Genomic DNA, 23,123 nt, shown 5'->3' with positions numbered 1-23,123 from the left:
AAGTAGTTCGCTGGGTATAGGTTGGAATATAGTTCATGATCTTTTAAATGTGTGTTAATTGGTTGCTGCTTGCCGGAAAAGGTTGCAGACAGGACAACGGTGCATCAATCAAGGTTGCAGTAGGTGTGTAGATCATCAGTGGATACAAGTTCCTTCAAATTCCCCTTGCAAAAACACCAAGGGTTGTGCTTCAGTCTACCCGTCGGCAGGCGCACGTTCAAGGAGATAGTTCTCCTTTCTACTTGATCCAGTATGCATCCAAACTGGTACGTAAATTAATATTTACCTTCTTCGGACTTTAATATGGTCTTTAGCCATGTACAGTTGTAAGCTCAGAACACATATAAAGGGAGTCCTTAAAATTTATATTACATTTTCTAAAAAAAATGAATTGTCAATGGGCTGGATAAATTCTAGCTTGGATGATGCTAATTCCTTCCTCAGTGCAATCATATATACATATTAAGTTATGGCTTTTGCTCTCCAATTATTAGCAGTTATTTTTGATACGAAAAGCGCAGGATAACAAGCCTGGACTCACTTGCATGTGCCTCATATGTCCTTTACTAAAATAGGACGGGATGCTTCAGATTATAAATTGTTAAGATGAGTTGATGTTGTAATCTCTTATATATTTAGTTATCATACAATTTCCCAAGTCATCAGAGTTTTTGAAGCAAAGACACGATTCTTCTAGATCAAAGATAGTATATTTGCTAATGAAGAAACATTTCTCACATTTATTTTAATATGAGTGTGTTATTAACTCTTTTGTCGTGCAAATTATGTTCCCACCTCAGAATCAAATGTAAAATATGTTCTGCCTAGCCATGAAGTACTAAACTACTCCTTTTGTATTCTCCATATCATGTAATTTTTATTGATTCAATTAGTTGGATGCCCAATTATAGTAGCCAGCCCATAGAGCTATTGCTACATTTTACCTTGGCAGGAGTTGTCTGTTGGTGCACCTCTTTTATATCTATTTAAGATTTTTTTTCTCGATTATCATTATAATTTTTCTTTGGACCTTATAACTCACCAATGAATTTATGATTTGTTGCTTTAGATTCTAGGATTTTTTTTCCCTTCGTGTATATGAATTAAAATAAAAATTCTTCACAGATCATACTTCTGCAGTATATTTTGTCACTTGAAACGAGATTTAGTTGAGCCATTGTTCTACCCATCCAATGTTCTTATAAATCAGTGCGACCATGGTGTGTACAATTTTTTTTGTTTCTCTCAATGTTGGCAACAACATCGCATGCAGTTTAGACATTCTTATTCATATCAGTTGTTTTTTAAATGCCTTTTAACTAATTGTCATGTCAAATTTCATGCTTAACTAATTTTTTCTTTAATTTGGCATGCTAAACACACGATAACTTATTATTATTTTAATTATATACTTCAATCCTGCATGTTTTCATGTATTAATTTAACTTATAATTAAATCCATGGAACGAGCTTCAAAATGCGTAATAAATAACTTAATTAATCATTATGGCTGATTGTAGGTACAATTTGTGTCCCAAAAAATATGACATATTAGAAAGTGGCATTGTTCTAAACATATTTGACCATTATTTCGTACATGTTATCATTAGTGAAAACTAATTTGCATGAAAAAAATCTAATTAGAGGGCAACAATTAAGCAAGATATGTGCCATAACTTACATGCTAAGTTTGGTACAGAAGAATATGACCATGAAATATATTGTTCCCTTCTCCTTGCGAATATAGAAAATAACCTGTAGTTACCGGAAGCTGAATCGCTTATTTGGTAATAATAATAACTGTATTTTCTTTATGTTCATGTCAAATAGGCATTAACTGGACCAGCCCGTGCAAATGCACGGGTTGACGACTAGTACCGAATATAATGATCTACTTGCAATATTTTAGTTGCATGTGTCATCTTGCGCTCTGGTTCTGTCTCAATAAGAAATGAAGATGCCCCCAGCTATTAATGTGGTATGCTGGTTGTCCTATTATACATCAGCCCAAAAAGAATGCCCAGTGCTGAGCTGTTCAAGATTGGATGGTTGTTTTTGGTTCCCATAACGCGAGCTCACCGACTTCGCTCCCAGAAAGTCAATACTCACCTTGGCTTCCAGTTTCATTAGTACCAAAGCAATGCACATCGTGCTCACAACATTCTCTTCTCCATTCCACACTGTGCTCGTGTTTCCCTTTGTAGTGCCAATCGTGTGAGCATTCGAATGGTGGAGGTGGTGGCCGCCATGGTGATCCGGCCGCTGGTGTCCATGCTAGTGAACAAGACGGCCAACTCCTTCCTGGGCCAGTACAAGGTGATGGAGGGAATGGAGGAGCAACAAAAGAATCTCAAACGCAAGCTTCCGGCCATACTCGACGCCATGACCGACGCCGAGAATCAGGCAATGGAGCATAGAGATGGGGCCAAAGCCTGGTTCCAGGAGCTCAAGACGGTGGCTTATGAGGCAAATGAGGTCTTCGACGAATTCAAGTACGAAGCACTCCGTCGTGAAGCCAAGAAGAAGGGGCACTACACCAAGCTTGGGTTCAATGTAATTAAACTCTTCCCTACTCACAACCGTATTGTGTTCCGTTACAAGATGGGCCGTAAGCTTTGCCAGATTCTGAAGTCATTTATGTCCTCATAGCAGAGATGCATTCCTTTAGGTTCAAGTACCGACCACTGTTGCCTGTGTCCAAAAAATGGATGCAGACGGACAATGTTATCATTGACCCACAAGAAATTGCCAGCAGATCCAGACACGAAGATAAGAAGAATATTGTTGATATATTACTTGGTGAAGTTAGTAGTTCAGATCTCATGATTATTCCCATTGTTGGAATGGGTGGCCTTGCCAAGACTACATTAGCACAACATCTATACAATGAACCTAAAGTTTAGAAGCATTTCCAGTTGCTGCTTTGGGTCTGTGTATCTGATACATCTGATGTGAACTCCCTGGCTAAGAGTATAGTTGAAGCGTCTCCCAAGAAGAATGATGATACATACAAACCACCACTCGATAGACTTCAAAAACTGGTCAGCGGGCAGAGGTATCTCCTTGTATTGGATGATATATGGAAAAACAGAGTTCCATAAGTGGGAAACACTGAAGGCTTGTCTGCATGGTGGCATGGGTAGTGTAGTGTTGACAACCACTCGTGATAAACAAGTTGCTGAAATCATGGGTGCATATAGAGCCTACAGTCTCACTTATTTGGACGATAGATTCTTAAAGGAAATTATTGATGCAAAGCATTCAGTTCGGAGAAAGAAATGCCCGGCGAGCTAGTCGAGATGGTTGCTGAGATTGTGAAGAGATGTTCTGGTTCTCCTTTAGCTGCAACTGCATTGGGCTCTGTACTTCGTACCAAGACCAGCGAAGAAGAATGGAAGGCTTTATCATCTAGAAGCAGCATTTGCACCGATGAGACTGGAATTTTGCAAATACTAAAGCTCAGCTATAATGACTTGCCATCACACATGAAGGAGTGCTTTGCTTTTTGTGATGTATTTCCCAAGGATTGCAAGATTAATGTGGAGGAGCTTATCCAACTATGGATCACAAATGGCTTTATCCCGGAACAGGAGGAAGATCGTCTTAAAACCATTGGAAAACATATTTTTAGTGAGCTAGCATCAAGGTCGTTCTTTCTGGACATAGAGGAATTTAAGGGCGACGGGCAGTATTGTTTCAGAACTACATGCAAAATCCATGATCTTATGCATGATATTGCAATGTCTGTTATGGGAAAGGAATGTGTCGTTGCAATTAAGGAACTAAGTCAAATTGAGTGGCTTTCGGATCATGGAAAAAATACACTCTAGGGCAGCCAGTCAACACGACCGGCGGGACGAACCATAAGTTTGGACCATGTGGCCCCTGGTGGTGGTCATGGAGACCAACTGCCCCGGGGGCGGCGCGGAGCTGAAGCAGCAGCGGCGGCTAGGGTTTGGATCAGTTAGGCTGATACCATGTTAGAAGGGAATAGAAAGAGGTTGGTGAAATCGTTGTTTATTGCTTGAGACTCGTCGGCATATATATACATATATACATATATATATATATGTGTGTGTGTGTATATATATATGTATATATACATATATATATGTATATGCCGACGAGTCTCAATACTTCCTAGTCTATCCTAAGTTTCCAATCTAATCACAATACTCAACAAGTACCCACGAGTGTCGGTCGCTGCAGAGGCGACATCGATCCAGTGGTCGAGGTTGCCGCCACAGATAAAGCCCCCTGTCCAAGCACAAGGCATGCAGATCCTCACCGCCACCTTCATCGGCTCCCATGCGGCGCACCGCCGGCCTCTCGGGTGGCAACATGGAGGGGAGTCGGTATTGGGGGCGCGGTCGGCTACGCTAGGGTTGAAGTGCCCGAGTCGCCCCGGAGGGAGCAATGCCTTTGCGGAGGGGTTTTTCACCAATCACCTACAATGTCTTTCTGAATTCATGTAGACGTTTTTCCAGGCGAAGCAGCAGGAATTTAGCTGCTAGCTCTACTCCACACACTAGTTAAAGGAATTTCCACTAGTACATATATTGTCGTATTTTTCATATAATAAAAAGTCTAACAATTATTCTGTGGTCTACACGAGTAGACCAGTACAAGACAACTCCACCGGAAACAAATAAGACGAATCTGAAATAATACTACCTATGATATCCATATAATAAAACTAGCCAAGCATAGCGCGCAAACAAACTAGTTAGCTCATGATCAGGCCGGGCGGCGTGGATGAATCAATTAGCTGGAGTTCCCGTGCGAGTCGCAGGTGGATGGATCGGTTATGCACTTGAGCAGCACCGCTTGCGCTCTGGTGCATGCCGCGGCGTCCGGCTTCGGCCCCAAACACGCATAAGCCCATTTGTCGAACTTGTCCAGCACGCAGAAGTACCTGCTAGGACACTCGAGGCCGGCCGTTACTTTTTCCATATTTGCCACGATGCCGGCCACGGACTTCTCCAACGACGTCTCCATGGCGATGGCCGACGGTGTTGCTGGGCTCTCCATCACGATGAGACGGGGGTCCAACCAGGGCTTGAAAGTCTCTGTCGATGTCGATGGATTTCCCATGGATCTGCTTGCTCTTGTATTTTTATAGGCGCACGTACGCGCTGATACGAGTCGGGTCCAACTAGGATTTGATATGTGTTGGTTTTGGAAAGTATTTCTCGTGACCGACCATAGTACGGCTAAACCTAGGCGGACAAGAAAACAAATCAAAGACTAGTCCAGCCTACAGGACAGGTACAACTACTAGCGCATGCATGGCGTGAGGCTCCAGCGTCGGGTGTCGGCTCTGGACATGCAACACCATGAGCCCGGAGGACGATGGACGGCGACAGACGGCAGCAGCTAGCCGCGACGGGGATGGATGGCAGCGGCAGCGGCGGCGCCTGCCGGACCTCGTGCTCCTCCACGACATGGTGTGAACCGATCAATGACTGTGAATTGCATGGATTTGGCGGACGGGTTCATGTTCTCGGAAGGCTTCATCGACACCACGGCGTTTCTGACTCCTCAGAACCCAAACTTGTTTTTCTAAAAGCCTATGAGAGTGATTTTTCTACACCCCGGCTCGGTACACCCACGCAAGGAAATATAGCAAAACATTTTTGAAAAAATATAAAACTTTGGGAATGATTATGAATAAAAGTTGTAGGTGCTTGCAAAGTTTTTGGTCAAATGATATTTGAGAAGCTCTGTACAAAAAAGGAAGTTACTCAAAAAGGTGCAAGCCATTATCTGGCCTCCTTTGGACGGACAGAAGGTCACACCGTGGTGTGGTTGGGTACGGGACCAGGCGACGTCTCTGATATTTGTAAGAATGACTTATGTCCTGATTGATGAAATAAAATCTTTCTTTCACCCGCAAAAAAAGGGAAGTTACTCAAAATTACTCAAAATGTATGTTAGTAATACCGGTTTTCCTAAATTCCTACTAAAACTTGTTTTCCAAAAACCAATCACACATCATTCTTATCAAAATGACTAGTAAATGTCCTCAGCTCCAGCTCATATGAGCTCGGTATATGAATACTAAAATCCGCGAAATAGAAAATAAATTCAAAACAATCTGAACTTCTTGGCAAACATTGACAAAAGTTTTGAATGCTTGCAAAGTTTCATCATGAAATGGCATTCATGGAATTCGTGAGAAAAATAAAATAAAATTCGCACTCCAAACTGTTTTTGAGAATAACTTTTGTGAAGCATTGAATTTGTTTTCTTTGCCACGTCGCCCATGAATTTCATTCTGTGATGAAACTTTGCAAGTAATCAGAACATTTGCCCTATATAAAAGCATCTTCAACAGTCTCCATTTCTCCTAAAACTACCAGTTTTAGGAAAAGTTGCCAAATATATAACACGCACCAACAACTTCTTTATACCGAAAATATTTTAGGTGATCACCTAAAAACACCGTGTTTGCCCCTATAAAAAATATATTGTTGGCCGGAGCCAACCGCGTGACACTTCACAGCTTCGCACGCCATTGCCACATCTGACGATCGCCGTGGCTGCATTGGACCTCGCCAGCTGTGTTGCTGGTCGCCAAAGCTCCGCGCCTCTGCCGGCATTTTTCGTGGACGCGCGCGCGAGAGAGAGGGAGAGAGAGAGAGAGAGAGAGAGAGAGAGAGAGAGAGAGAGATGAGATGAGATGAGATGAGAGATTAGTCACTGGCAGGTGGCCTACATATGACAGACTAATTATAAGGGAACTCGTATAGGGGAACTGCTACAGCAATGCACCTGTGAAATCTAATAAATGTATTCACTAGCGCAGAAAATGGTTATATACAATCATAGTTAGTGGTGCCATTTTGAGTTCATGCCTTGTAAATGCTGCTTCTCTCTCACCTATAGCTACCACTCCCTTCCTCCAAATCCTCTCTCTAGATTAGTCTCCCCACATGCCCACGACCTACAATAGTACTCCATTACTCCTGGCCTCTCTCACCTTGATGAATCAACGACTAGCCCGGTCATCTTAGTCTCTCTAGGTGGGAGAACTAACTTCGTTAAGAAATGTTTCATCAAATTTTTGTTTCTTCAAATTTCTAGCACTCAATATGTTCCATTTTAGTGATGCATGGGGAAGCCAAAATTTGCTATGACCTCATTGGTTATATTTTGTCTTATACCCCTTGTTGGCAGCTCGATCTATCCAATGATTGCACATATCAAACTATAAATGAATTCTTCAAGACAGTGATGGAAGATATGAATCAAAAGGGTAAAATAGCGTTATTATGTCCACGTAAGAATGGCAAAACATAGTTTTGATCCACCATTTTACTAGCAATGTGAAGATATACTTGTTCAAACATGATTTTATGCCTGCTTATATATGGTGGACAAGACACAGTGAGGACGAGGAGGATATTGTTTCCGATATCGAGGGGCAACAAATGAAGAAGCGGAAAACACTTTTGATGAAGAGCCGGAAGGTGGGAATGACAAAGAGGCACTTGAATATGAAGAAGATCATCAGGATGGACATGAAAGACAGTTGGCCGAATGCTTGTACATAACGGACTCCACAAAGCTGAGTCGTGTTGTCATTGAGGAGACACAAAATGAGTATCGTCAAAATGGATGGAGTCTCCAACGAGGAATACTACGACGGAGAAGAGTACACCACAAGAACGTGCAGAACTACGTTGCCTAAGACCGAAACTATCTTTGAGAGGAGTGTGAAACGACGACGTACTTGATTAATGTATCTCATTAATTAGCTAGGTTTGTATGGACTGCACATAACCGTAACATATATTGATGTAACGTGTATTTGCATCGATCTTTTTTTTTGGAATATTTGGAATCGGTCTAATTAGGCACATTACTTTTGATTAATTTATGTGTCTTATTAATTATATAAAAACTTAATTATCATTTGTCTTGGCTCAAATGCCCTCTACCCCCAATCCATTTTACACCCCCCCCCCCCCCACAAAGGCATGTAATCAGTTTGTTTAAGTGTGGACCTTTCCTTTCATTCTTCTTTTTACATTCTAATGAGATCTCTTCTAATCCACTTAATCCGGTCGATCTCAGGTTTCTTTTCCAGATGAAACTTGAGAGGTGCTGAAGAATCAAGTAATGCCAAAACCCAAGATTTTTTTCTCACTTGTATAAATTTATTAGGCCTTATATTTTTCAGTGTACTTGCATAATAAAGAAATGTTAATAAGCTCTGGAATACATGGCTTAATAGTTAATACCATCACACGGATGATATGATGTTCTTCACAGGGACCTGAAATGATAGCTAAAATGAACCAATTCTCATGTTTCATGTGACTTTCATGATGCACCGCACTTGGAGTGATAGTACATATGAAAGTACCATGTATACTAAGTTCTTCTACCGTGTCATTGGACGCTAACCTAAACATGCAAGCAGGATGATCACATGATTCTGTAGTCTAGTCAGATGATAAGATAAACATATTTTGAATGACTTGCTCAACACATACCCCATGCTCACAATTTATTTATTTTCTTCCTAAAAAGAGATATCAAGAGACAAGAGATGTATAGGAGTCCTATATATACACCATGGTCTTGGATGCCAATGTGACTGTGATATGAATTCAGATTTGATCCCTCTCTATCCCTCTCAAGTCATCTGAAATATTGGAGGAAAACAAATGCATGTATTTTCACGCCACCAACCCCTCCGGCCATCTCGCTCTTTGGCGGTATGAGTCCATTCGCCGCGCCACTCTCTTTGTAAAGCGGGAGCCTGTGTCTGTGCCACTGGACAACGAGTCAATGACGCTGCAGTCCTAAGCTCCGCATGCTGCTCATGGGCATCATGGTCCGCATCTTAGGTGTAGTTGAGGTCACAGTCATGGCCTTCCGCATCTTGGCCGTCGACGAGGAGCATAAAGACTTGTGCCCAAAATGTTTAAGGAGGAAGACGCATATGCTTCTAGACATGTGTTGCGACACGATGCCTCGGTGCAGCAATAACCGCTTCTCTGTAAAATTGTTTTTCAAAAATTGCAACGTGATAAATTTGAGTTTGGTTAATCTCAGTGTTAGGATACGTTTTTGTCAAATTATTACTTTCGGAAAAAATAGACCATTGGACTCTCCGGCTGTTCCCCACGCGACAGATCCCCAGCCCTCGCTGCCGCCGCCGCGTAGGTTGTTGCGCGCTGACTGCCACATGTGAGAGGAGCGAGAAATTTTTGGGTACTCGCTCATTCCCACACTGATCCTCTCTGGCATTCTCTTCTAAACTCCCTTCTCACTTCCATCGCAGATGGTCTAGACAACAAGGTATCCTCCGAGCTCCTCACGGAGAGCAGGCGGAGGCGGTATGGCTGGGAAGGGTGAAGACGCATCGCCGCCGTCGAGCTGTTCTGCTCGCTGGCCGAAACAATACACCACCCGCGCACTGCCATGAGGTCAGCTTCCACCCACCCACCTGCCCGCCAGGTGTTTGTGTTTATTCCAGCAAGGTTCATTGTTCCACCATGACCTAGCTCGAGTAGCTGACCAACCAACCGCTCACTTGCCGAGCGCGCAAGAGAGAGCCCGCGCTGTCACTTTTCAGTGGCATTGCAGCTGTCTCTGCGCATCCATGGAAATTAAGACAAGTGAAGTAAGATATCAGGCCCAGTACATCTACTAACGACCCGTTGCTGTGAGCAAGTAAGAGCGGCGACAACAACCCATTCACATGCTAGTGATAGACCTTCAAAAAAAAAACATGCTAGTCATGTCTGAAACGAATCGAGCTACATCTGCATGCGGCAAGTCAAGTGAAGCAAAATATCCTTATCTCCTTCAACAGCGTCCACTGGTTAGAGATCTTGGTCCGGTTGTTGGATGAGTGACCAGTGGTCATTCGCAAACACAAGCATGCCTAGTAAGTAGTACTATTACAGCTGTGCATTGCCTAGCTCTGCACATGCTGTTTACTGAAGCTGTTACGTAACCATGGCCATACTAGATTAATATTACTTTGAACAAATCGAAATTAATCATGTTATCAATTAGTCTGTCACCACTCTAATGTCTGAAAATATATTTGATCCTCTTGACATGTGTGGAATCAATGTTGTCCTGATTGATGCAGGAAGGGAAAGTGGCATCTAGCACTGCTCGTACGGACCAGGCTAATTTAAACTGGGGCTGAACACTCAGCATTGCGGTGGGTTGATATCAGTAACCATAGGGTCTGTTTTCTGCCAAATGAATCTGAGTTTGAGCCATTGACCTTTAGCTGTTTACAACCGCGGGTATTTCACAGGCGGGTATAGCGGATCCTGTACCCGTGTGTACAGTGTACAGTGTACAGAGATGTATCAAAAAGGAACTTGTGCTCAACTTGTAAATGCATTTTCTGTCCTTGTGCAATCATGGTTTTAAGACTCCTCGGAACTTTCAAGAATGGGCATGCGGCAAAGAATAAAATAAGAAAATTTCTTTTGATGGGAACTTTCAAGAATGGGCATGTGGCAAAGATAAATGTGACCAATTTCGATTTCACACATTTTCATGATTCAGTGGACCTGAACTACTCTCTTCTTCCTGGCCAAGCAAGTGGTGACGCTCATGCGTGACCACAACTAGCTGACATAAAATTTATGTTAAGCTCTACTTCTTGAAAGTTGATGACTTGACTCCGGTTCATTCAAGACTATAACTGGTTTCAAATGCAATTTTCATTTAACTACTCTCACATTTACGTACTTCTCGCAGTTCTTTTAGTGTGAGTTCTCCTACAGCCAAGCACAATGTTTTCATTCATTTTGTTCCTCATGCAACTCAAATAGTCACATGATTCTGTAGTGCAGTCACGTGTTCAATATGACATGATAACTATCTGCTGAATGGCTTGCTCATACCTATATATCCTATGCTCATACTGTTTTGTTTTCATAGGAAGTCCTAACCAAGACTAGAGATGTATGGAAGTCCTATATATACCTTCTGGACTGGGATATCAAATAAGTGAGTGGGATATGAATATTAATTTGTTTACCTCTTTATCCACCTCCAAATTGTCTGAAATATTGGTGGAAAACAAAAATATCATAACATTTACTATACTGTAAATCTGTATTGGCTTGTGCTAGAAAATAGTGTTGTCGATGGTTCCAACTACTGTCCTCTTAGATACTCACTTTGAAAAGCTTTTCTGAATTTCAGACCCAACCGGAAATCCCAGTGGCTGTTTGATATCCATGGTGGATTGTCCAGAGGTTAACAATTGTCCTTTCCCACTGTCTACTTACAATTTCGTGTTTTGCCATCATATCTAAAGCTTGCACAATATATTGCAGGACTGGCAACTCGGCACCATTATTTGGGTGCCCGGATATGATGCTCCTAATGTACTGCAACTAAATCAAGTGTGAATTGTCTTTCGTTAATAAGGAATTAGCCGGGTTAGGTATAACGTGCTGGCAAAAAGGTGGAGAAAAGGTGAAGGGATGGAAGAAGTGATTATCTGCAATGAAAAATCCATATATATAATTTAGTTGCCCAAAGGGGCACTCATGCATCCATTTGTCTTCTCCTGATGTAAACTCTTATTGTTGAGAAAAGAAATCAATGCGAAATTATGTGACCAACGACTCTTCATATAGCCACCACCACTGTTTTCCCTGTGTCGCTGTCATCACACCCCCGTTTACTTCCAGCTGTGCAAGGGCGATTCAGAACTGTCATGCTCACGCAACACATCATGTTCCATTAACTTGTTCAGTCCAGCGATTTGCTTCATAACCTTCCCGGAAATTTTCTTCTGCTTCACTAGTGGTTCGATTTTTCTATAGAAAAAAGTCACCACCATTACTAATTTCCCTGTACATGTCTCCATTTCTCAATTGTTCTTGTCTGGGTGTCTTTGCTATGACATGCTGATCTGAAAAATTGAGCTGAAGACTAAGCTGAGCTTAGTATATTCCCATTTCACGCATTAGTCGTGATGCCATGGACTTGGACCGCTCTCTCTAATCTTACTTTTTTTGACGTGGAAGGCAGGAGCTCTGCTGATATCATTAAATGGGGGAAAAGTAACATAATGGTCTGGTTTGTAAGGGAAACTATGCCAATAACCACAATATGGCACTATTGATTAAGGGACAACCGTGCAAAAACCTAAAAACTAAAAAAAAGGAAACAACAATGCCGACACCAGTCAACTCTAAGCTCCACTGCCCTCATGACCACAAACCGGAGATGAATGGGTAAGATCTTCCGAGACGCCTTCAAAAAGGATAAGGACAGCCATGGGCGTCGTTGTTACCGGCATCAACCCCCGTCAAAGACTTCAGATTTCGCCCAAAGCCACCACAACAACCCCACCAAACCTCGACAAACAAGCCGGCCACAACAACAGCCCCCACGACACCCCTAACCAACAAGCCACGGTCTAGTGAAGAGGAGGAACTCCAACAGCAATGCCCTTGGCAGATCATGTGTTTTTCACTATGGAGATCAAGTGTGATAGCAATGTCTTCCACAAGGTAACAACACACTAACATGAGAACAGTGACGAACATACATGAATCAGAGGGTACAAATTGTAAGAAAATGGTGAGTGAAATTACAACACCCTGAGAAGGAAGAAACTTGTCAGTGGGGATCTAGCTGGTTTGGTCGCACTCATATCCTAAGAAGGAAGACATGCAAGAATGTATTTTATCATCTGTGCCAGGATTTCTTGGACTTTATAGTGGGGATCTAGCTGGTTTGGTCGCACTCATATCCACCTTCGACCCGCGGGACGCGAAAGGCGGCTCGGTCAAACCTGAGCCCAGCCGAGAGGGTCGGGATACCAACCCAACTAGACATGGCACGTCGCCCACGAGCAGCATGTCACATAGGGTTAGCTGGGTTTCACCCACAACAAGCTAGCAACCAAAGCGTCTGGTCAGAAGTCGCCACAACGGTAGATCCTGACACAGACAGATTAGGGGCTAGGGGCGAAGGATGACCAAAAAGACGAACATGAGCAACCTTGCACATAGAGCAACTGGTAGGCGGGCTCCGACCAAGCTACCATCCACATCCAGACAACCAGAAAAGGCACACGTCCACTGCATGCCCACCAATGATGGCACATCCATGGGGGTGACAATGCCCGAAAGGTTGTTGCCACCCAATTCAGACTGCATCTATGTTTTCATCGGGTACACGAGAAGGGGGGGGGAGGAGGGGAAACGGGACAACCTGGACGTCTCCTATAAGAAGGGAGGTGACACCCATGGGTGTGTCATCATGGTCAGCGCGCCTCGGATTTGGTCGGTGCATAAACAACCAACTTCGGTGACCAGAGGGCACCAGAGGCAAGATCTGGTGGAGGCTGGCAAGGTTGAAGCGGAAGGATGGCTGGTGATATGTTTCGGCCTCCATCGAGGAGACCTTATGGCACAAGCACCACCCACCTCCACCGCGCCAACCCCGCGACCGAGGAAGACGACCAGCACCGACGAGCGTCGGTCACCGCAAAGCCGACATCGATCCACCAGCCAAGGCTGCCGCCACCTTCTTGGGCTACCGTGCGGTGCAATAGCGGTCCCTCAGGAGGCGACGGGGAGGAGTGGAAACGGGACAACCTGGACGGTACCTACAAGAAGGAAGGCAATGTCCATGGGTGTCATTGTTGTCGTGGTCGGCATGCCTCGGATTTGTCCGATGCATAAACAACCAACTTCGGTGCCTAGAGGCCACCACAGGCAAGATCTAGTGGAGGCTGGCAAGGTTGAAGCGAAAGGATGGCTCGTGATCTAGTTCGGCCTCCATCGAGGAGACCCATGGCACAAGCACCGCCCATCTCCAACTCGCCAACCCCGCGACCGAGGAAGACGGCCAACACCGAGGAGCGCCGTTCACTGCACAACCGACGTCGATCCACCAGCCAAGGCTGCCGCCACCTCCTTGGGCTACCGTGTGGTGCAACGGTGGTCCCTCGGGTGGCAACGAGGTGGAGAGTCAAGATTGGGGCACATTCGGTGGTGCTAGGGTTGAGCTTCCCTAGTAGCCCCTAAGGGAGCGACGTGGGGGCGGAGGGATTTTCATCATTCAGCTAGAAAGGCTTTTGAATTCCTGTAGATATTTTTTAGGCGAAGGAGCGGGAATTTAACTGCTAACGCTACTCCTCTCACTATTTAAAAAGTACACTGCGCCAATTATTTTTTGGTTTAAAACTGTGAAACTGCTTAGAAGAGTGCAAGACAACTATATCGAAACAAGTAACATGAATCTAAAAGTAGTTACTATGTAGTACATCATAAAAATTTGAAATTAATTTAACTATGATATCCATCATGAAACTAGACATAGCGCGCTAACTAGCTAATCAGGTAACGAGGCCAGCCGACATGGATGAACTCGGCGAAATATCAGAGAACTCGGCGTCAAAGCAGATTCCAGTAGTGGTGCAATGATGATACAACACGTTGTTGCTAACATATATAGGCAGGTCGAGCAAAATTAGGTAACCACTACTAATTAGGATCATCGAAGCTACAACTAGCCTACAGGCCCAAAAGCATGGCCATGCATGTATGTAAGCGACGACCGGCATCATCATCATCATGTCGTTCAAGCATAAATATTCATGGTCATGGTGAGATACACCCCACGGCACCTCGAAGAGACCCTAGACAAGCCAGCGATGACCTCGCCGGCTGCCAGCTTATCTGGCTTTCCCACTAGATCAGTTCAGCAGGCTTGAGCTAATTAATATCTTGCGAGTAACATTTATGGATGATCGCTAACAAGGAATAATCGGTGTTCACTTGCTTTTTAGGCAAAGCGCCAGGAATTTAATTAGCTGCTAAGATCTATATTCACTATTTAAAAGTACACTGCTGGAAGAAATTCGTTCCTACTGTGTATATTTTTGAAAATTTCCTATAAAATGTCTGAGCAATTAAACTGCTTACAAGAGTATAGGACAAGTGTACCGAAAGCTGATAACACGAATCTGAAAGTAGTTACTACGTAGTACATCATAGAAACTCGAAACTAATCTACCTAATATAGTGGTATCCATAATGAAACTAGACATAGCGCCCTAATTAATTTGCTAATGAGTTCCCCTTTGTCTGTGGTTCCTCCGAGTCGCAGCCGGATGGATCGGTTATGCACTTGAGCAGCGCCGCCTGCGTGCTGGTACATGCCGCGGCATCCACCGGCTCCGGCCCCAAGCACGCAGCAGCCCAGGTGTCGACCTTGTTGATCACGCAGAAGTACCTTGTAGCTCTCTCCAGGCCGGCCGATAGTTTTTCCAACGACGTCAGGACGTCGGCCACGGATATCTCCGACGAAGTCTCGATGCTCTGGCTATCCTCCATGGCGATGGCCGACGGTGTTGCTGCGCTCTCCATCACGATGAGACGGCGGTCCAACCAGGGCGTGGAAGTTTCTGTCGATGTCGATGTGGCCGGGAGGACTCGATGGTTTTCTTATGGACGGATTGCTCTTGTATTTTTATATAGGCCCTCACTAGCAAAAGGGCCCGTGCGTTGCAACTGGAGAAAAGAATACCACGCGCTCTTAATTTTCAAAAAAGATCTATAATCTGAGTATTTGTAGTTGCGACCCAAACAAAGATGGTCTTTGCCTACAAAAGCGCAAGTCAAGATTCCACATGTCTTCTATTTAAACACGGCTTGCATGTAGATTTAATACGTACAAAGAAACGGGCAAGTGATCTTCAATTTCGTCTTCATTTCTGATTTTGCTGAGATGTTTATCCACAATCCGGATCAGTACCGATATGAAAAAAAGACGGATAATGCACAGTTGATTAAGATTGCACCCTAGATAGTATTTTTTTAAGGTTAATAGGTAAAATAACATCATATTCAGATTCTATATATTTCTTTAATCAAATTCCATATATAAAATGTTAAATTTGGAATTATGGTTTATAAGATATGATTATTTTAAAAAACATTTGATATGTACTGCGGGTTTAATGTCAGAAACATCAGGGGGTTTTCTATAATATAGCATGACGGACTAAGAATACCTATTTCTTTTATTTGTATATATATATATATATATAATATAATATAATATACGTACAACACTTTTATTATTTCAAATTAAGATACTCACTACCAGAAACTGTACTTTTCCCCACGGTGAACAATTTTCCTGTGAGGCCCGAAGCACCTCACAGCAATATATATTTTCCTGGCGGGCATTTTCTTTTTCTTTTTTTTTTGAGAGCCTGGCGGGCATTTTCTGGCTGCGAGGAAAATAACTCATTTTGCTGTAGGGTAGGGTGCCACTCACAGGAAAATGGATTGTCCTGTGAGTTGGCCCACGCGAAAAGAGTCAGCCCAGCCCGTCCCAAACACGCCTGTGTTCGCGCCAAAACAATTGCTGCGCGCGCGAAAAAATTCTATTTCTCGCGCCAATAGAGACAAGAAGGTTCACGGGCCAAAGACTGGAAGCTTCCCGCGGGTTCCATTTTCCTGTGCGTGAAAGCCTACGGGAGATAAAAATAGCGAGAAAAAAGAAACCTAGCGAACCCATTCCCCATTCATCTCCTCCCAGCTCACATCCCGCCGCCGCCCCCGATCCCGATCCAGCGACCTCGCCGCCGCCGCCCTCCCACTGCTGCGGCCCCATCCCACCTCCATCGCCGCCCCCTCTCACCACCACCGCGACTCCACAGTCCGGCCGCCGCCTCCCCCGATCCAGCCACACCTCCACGGCCTGTCACCAGCGCCGCCGCCCTCCTACTGCCGCCGCCCCTACCCCACCTGCAGCACCGCCCCACCCCACCTCCATCTCCGCCCCCTCTCACCACCACCGCGACCCTCCCACCACCACCGCTGGTCTCCACCGCGGCCCTCCCGCCACCACCGCTGGTCTCCGGTCTCTTCTCTCCGGCCCCCATCACCGGATACACCCCACCACTACCGGTCTCCCTTCTCCCGTCCCCATCGCCTCCCATCGTCTCCCACTTCGTCACGGTAACTTTGCTCTTCCTCTCTGCCCTGCTCCTTGCCTTAATTTCTCCTCTTTGGTGATCCCAGAGCGGGTAGTTGTAGAAATCTTGCTGACCTGCTGCTGCTCTGTTCACCTCATTTCGCAAGTATCCATTGGCCATCGTGGGGTTGTTTTTCATCCGGTAACTGCATCATCTCTCCTTTTGTCCAGAACAACTACTCCATTTGTTGTGGTAAGTCTGTGCCTTGGTCGTCAAAAGCAAAGAATACGTGATATATTGCTTGATTCACTTGCCTATATAATTTATTTAGAATCTAGGTCCGACAACAGCAAGGCTAATGCTCTTTTTTTTGTTGGCTCATTGGTGAAAATATTAGTCTTATGCATGAGAATGACTTTCTTTGTTTACCTTTGAAGTGTTTTGATTTTCAGCTTTGATGTTGCAAAAATGGCACTGCTCTTTGTATGCCAGCCCAAAGTTTGGGTGGTATTGTTATGTGTGATGTTAGCAATCCCATTCTCAAGTCATTGAAAAACTGGAATGTTTAATATCCATGTAATATATTTACCCTTACTAGCTATGTGCCTTCTGGATATGTAGTGTATGCATGTGAAGATGAGACATATTATTTTCTCAGTGGTAGTTATGCACATTTGATCATGACTTTTATGAGTGAATTGCAGTATAATGTCATGTTGACTCGTTTTCTATGCTTGATGTGTTGTAGCTTGAACCTGTCGTATTATCCATCCGTGGTTGAAGTTGTAGGTCACTGGTAGAAGCCTCTTTTGAAAAATCATTTTTGCGGTAAGCATTCAGTTTAAGAAGCAAGTTGCTCCTCTTCTATTTTGTGGAGATGAAAGTAATCATTTGCTTAATGGTGCCAGCCCATTGTAACTATTGCTTTCATATTGAGAAATCTTTGTGGCGGAAGGAAGGAAGGAAGCCATATAACATAGCTGCAGTGAGGTGCAAGGCAAACCCTAAGGTACCTCTTACACCTTAGCAGTCTATTTGCTTCTCTTGACGTGGTAATTTGCGCATGAATAAGATGATGTGTTGGCTGTTACCTAAGTATTAGTCATTGTCATTTCTCAGTTGATGAACTGCTTGTCGTATGTTACATAAGCAAGTTATACTGTGTGTTGTATCCCATTGTTGTGAGATAATTTGTAACTCATGTGCTTATATCTATGAACACGGAGCTATTTATGGCAGACCGTACATGGATGTATAGTGGTTGGCAACGTGGTAAAGCCCCCTCTAATGAATGGATTGAAAATACTAAACATTTCATAGATCAAGCCTTCTCTATTGTCGGTGTAGCTGAAGGTAACACTATCAAGTGTCCATGTCCATGCATGAAGTGTCGGAACCACTGTAGGCATGAAAGGGACACAATAGAGTTGCACTTGTGTTACAATGGGTTTAAGGAAAACTATGAAATATGGACTGCACATGGTGAGAGCCGTGGTGTTAGGGGTGAAGAGTCTGGGCCTTCGTTAGATCATGAGGATATCTTAATTGACCGGATGGACAGAATGTTAATTGACCTGGCTGGTCCGCACCCCCCACCTATTGAGGAGGAGCCATCTGCGTCTGCCCAAGCCTTCTATAGGATGGTTGCTAGTGCCGATGAACCAGTCCATGAGAACACAACACGCTCACATCTTTCTGCTATTGCTCGTTTGCTAGCTTTAAAGTCACAGTACAACATGTCCATTGCAAACTACGATGCTGTCTTGCAACTTATCCATGAACTTCTCCCCGGAGAGTCTAATATGGTGAAGGACTTCTACCATTCCAAGAAATTAATCGAGGGCCTAGGTATGCCATATGTGAAAATTGATGTGTGTAAGAACAATTGTATGCTGTTCTACAAAGATAACTTGCATAAAGAAAAGTGTGACTTTTGTGGTACATCCCGCTATGAAGAAGGCCAGAATAAAGTTCCACGTAAAATTCTGCGGTACCTCCCCCTTACAGAAAGACTACAAAGGCTATATGCACATGAGGAGACAGCAAAAGATATGCGATCACATAGGCCTTCTACTTCTGGTAACATGGTTCATCCATGTGATGGGGAAGCATGGCAACAGTTCGATAAGGATTTTCCCTCATTTTCGGGAGACCCAAGAAACGTGAGATTAGTTTTTGCAATGGATGGTTTCACACCGTTTCGTCTAAATGGTGCTCCGTACTCATGTTGGCCAGTGTTTGCTTCTCCATTAAATCTCCCTCCTGGCAAGCTCTTGAAAAAAGAGTACATATTCCTGTCCCTTGTTATTCCAGGTCCTGAACATCCTGGGAACAAACTTAGTGTCCTGATGCAGCCTTTAGTTGATGAACTTATGGAACTATGGGAGGGACGACAAACTTGGGATGCTTCTCTGAAGCAGAACTTCCCTATGAGGGCTGCGTATCTATGGTCGGTCCATGATTTCCCTGCTCTTGGTATGGTTGCTGCATGGAGCACCCATGGTAAGCTAGCCTGCCACATATGCTTGACTGATTCCAATGCATTTCAGCTCCAACATGGACATAAGCCTTGTTGGTTTGATTGCCATAGACGCTTTCTGCATATAGATCATGAATTCAGATACCAAGCCAATGCATTTAGAAAGAACACAGTAGTGCTTGAGGGGCCACCAAGGCGTCTAACGGGAGAGGAGTTGTGTGCTCACATGTACAACAATGTAGCTGATACAGAAAACTATGGCAAGTTGCACAATTGGACCCACATAAATTGCTTTTCCCAACTTGAGTACTTTCCGAAGCTAAAGCTCCCACACAACATTGATGTGATGCACAATGAAAAAAATGTGGCTGAAGCAATATGGAACACATGCTTGGATATACCTGGCAAAACCAAAGATAATGTGAAGGCAAGGCAAGATTTAGCTGACATTTGTGATCGTCCTAATATGCATTTGAAGCTTAAGAACAATGGAAAGTGGTTTAAGACAATGGCACCATTTTGCATTGGTAAGGACGACATTATAACCATTCTCAAATGGTTCCAAGAACTAAAGTTTCCTGATGGATATGCAGCGAACATATCACGTGGAGTTAATTTGTTTCAAAGAAAAGTCTTTGGCCTGAAAAGTCATGACTACCATATCTTTATCGAGCGTTTGCTCCCTGCTGCATTCCGTGGCTTCCCTCCTGAGGATATATGGTTGTGTTTGGCCGAGCTAAGTTTTTTCTATAGGCAATTGTGTGCAAAACAACTTAGCAGAGATGTTGTACGTTCAATGGAAGAGAATGTTGTTGTGCTTCTTTGCAAATTAGAGAAGATCTTCCCTCCTGGTTTCTTTAATCCCATGCAACATTTAATCATACATCTTTCCTATGAGGCTTGACTAGGAGGCCCTGTTCTATCTCGATGGATGTACCCCTATGAGAGGTAAATATGAAACTATTAGTTTATCATATAAAATACTATGTGTATGTTTATATTTTTAATCCAAAGTTGCTGCTCTGGACATGTAGATGCATTGGAAATCTTAAACCAAAAGTGTGTAATAAGGCTCGCGTTGAGGGTTCTATTGTTGAAGCTTATCTAGTTGAGGAGACCACAAATTTTCTATCATTGTACTTCAATCCTAAAGCCCATTCAGTTAGAAATAAGGCACCTCGATATGATGATGGAGCCTCTTCTTTCGCCCCTGCATGTGATCTTGATATATTTCAATGCTCTGGACGATGCGTTAGCCCTCGGGGATATCGTACACTTACAAGAGAGGAGTACAAGGTTGCTCTCCTATATATATTAACCAACATACCAGAGATGGATGATTTCTTCAAGTACGTATTCAAGTTAGATAAGTTAACTCTTTAGTTTTTAATTTTCTGTTACACAACTAATACCAAAATTTTTATTGCCAGACAATTTGATAAAGAACAATGGAAGAGCAGAACCAAACCCACACCAAAGCAAATTCGTGAGTTAAGATTAAATGGTTGGAAATCAGGCCGCGGTCCGGATTTTTTTGACTGGTTTAAAACACATGTATATTATGATGACCAAGGAGAGGAGCTTGATGACAAGCTGGCATGTGCAAGGGAACTAACGTTAGAACAATACTTAGCTAGCAGAGTTGATTGGTTTAGTCCTACTGTATGGCCTCACATTTGTAGTTATTGGTGCTCAAAAGAGTTCAAGGAAGCAAGGTGCAGAGCCCAAAAATCCCGCTTGCAATCTGAAGATGTTGCTCAAAATCGCGGAGGTTCACGACCATTCACGGAGTATAGGCAATTTTTGGTAAGACATGAACTGAATATACATTTGACTGCAATTTATCTTTAGTGGCTGTAGCATGCTTTCACTTAACTATCTGTTTGCACTTGTAGGAACATAAGTTTGGACCTGAGAAGGCCACCATAATGAACACATATGCTGTGATGAAATCTGGTATGAAAAACCTCGATGAAAATGGCAATAGTGGTGCAATCAGCAGCCAGAAAGCACAAAAACGCCTTGTATGTTCCTTCTCTTATCCTTTTTTTTGTGTTAGCTTGTCATTTATGTGCGACATGAGTTTATTGTTGTTGTTCTAGGATGATTATTCTACTGGTATGAAGGAAGCATATCCAGAGAATTGGCAGGACATAGATTTGGATGAAAGGGTCTTGTACAACACATCAGGTGGCATGCCTCATGGCCGTGTAGCGATTGCATCCGGTGCTGTGAAGAAAGCTGCTGTTCTTTCCGCTGCTAGGACAACAAATCTGAAGCCATCTATTTCCATTGCTTACCGGAATGCTATCCAAGAGAATGAGCAATTACGTCGTGCAAATGAGAGTCTAAAAAGGAAAACAGAAATGCACGACCAATCGTTCAAGGTAATGTAAATGTCCTTTACTAGAATCCTTGTTTAAGTTTGAATAAATATGTTTTACCATAATCCATGGTATACTTTATTCTTGGCAGATGGTTTTTGCAAAGATGGGAGAAGAGCTACCGGAGTGTTTCCTTCTTGGTCGATCTAATGCTCATACACAGGTCAGTATATCCTACTTCTTGTTGGCTCTCTGTTTGCTAGTGAAACATACTACTTGTTGATTGCCTACTGCCAGTGAAACCTATCATTTATTGCTAGTAAAACCTCTTGCTTGCTGATTGCCTATAAAGTTCTGATTAGCTGGAGCTTGTCTTGTTGGTTCAAGCTAGGAGTATTTCTAGATGTTTCTTTTGTATGAATGTGTGCCAGCGTGCTAAGTAAGCTGTAGATCGGTTTTTCCTTTTCATATCATGATTAAGAATTTGTAATTATTTAGTTCTAAGTTATCTTTCTAATTAAGTGGTTATTTAGCAGGCTTGGCCATGTTCTTTTCTGCTGATAGTGAACCTTCTATATTTTATTATGTTCGTTGGTGTATGCGATTATGAGATCTTATGCATTTTAGATAAAAGATTTAAGAAACATGAAGCACACCAGAAGGCAGAGATGTAAACAGCTTGCTTCTATTGAAATCTGGTTAATTTGAAAGCAAGACCTGCCCTTTTATAAAATGGTTGGACATTACTGAAATATCTTCAAATCATGTGTTCTTATGTGCCTGTTCTCATCAAGTTGTGTATGACTTTGTAGGGAAACACCGATTCATCTCATGTTAGTTCAGAGGATGGCCCTATGGACCATGACGCCGGGCATGGCAACATTGAAATCAACAATGATGGTGAGAACATTGGTGGTGACGATAACAATTGTGGCTTCAATCTTGATGGTGCCTCCAGAGGAGGATGTCACTAGTCTACTTACATGCCAACTAATGACTACTGGACTTTATGATATTTTGGATGTGTGTAGTAGTACCATATGCTCCTGGCCAAACTTTAGCTGCTTATCCTTTTGTTGCATTCACTTCTATGGAGTGATATGTATTTATGTAATGTCCCTGATCATCAACCTAGAAGGTTTCCTATCCATGTATTTTGTTATCACTGCATTGCTTTGGGCAGTGTGATGGATGATAATTAGTGGTGATCAGTGTGATAGATCAGTACTAAGTGTTGCTGACTTGTATGAGTGTTGGACTGTTGTATGGCACTCTTGCTCAAATATATGTATGGAACTTCTATGTCATGTCTCTAGATTGTTTTTGGATGTTTGCCTGTTGTTGAACAATTGATTAATATGTGTTAAGCGGATGGCTTCAT

The 23,123-nt window shown here is 43.2% G+C and overlaps 2 pseudogenes; both read left to right on the top strand.

Moving 5' to 3' along the window:
• Nucleotides 1–1,151: 1,151 nt before the first annotated feature.
• Nucleotides 1,152–3,830, top strand: LOC147988292 (putative disease resistance protein RGA3; annotated as a pseudogene).
• A 14,341-nt stretch (nucleotides 3,831–18,171) lies between these two features.
• On the top strand, nucleotides 18,172–20,370 carry LOC147988291 (uncharacterized; annotated as a pseudogene).
• The last annotated feature ends 2,753 nt before the right edge of the window (nucleotides 20,371–23,123 follow it).

Source organism: Triticum urartu, chromosome 1A (assembly GCF_056163025.1).
Source record: "Triticum urartu cultivar PI428250 chromosome 1A, HENAU_Tu73, whole genome shotgun sequence".
In the NCBI taxonomy this organism is placed as follows: Eukaryota; Viridiplantae; Streptophyta; class Magnoliopsida; order Poales; family Poaceae; genus Triticum; species Triticum urartu.
This window is presented reverse-complemented; position numbering and strand designations above follow the sequence as displayed.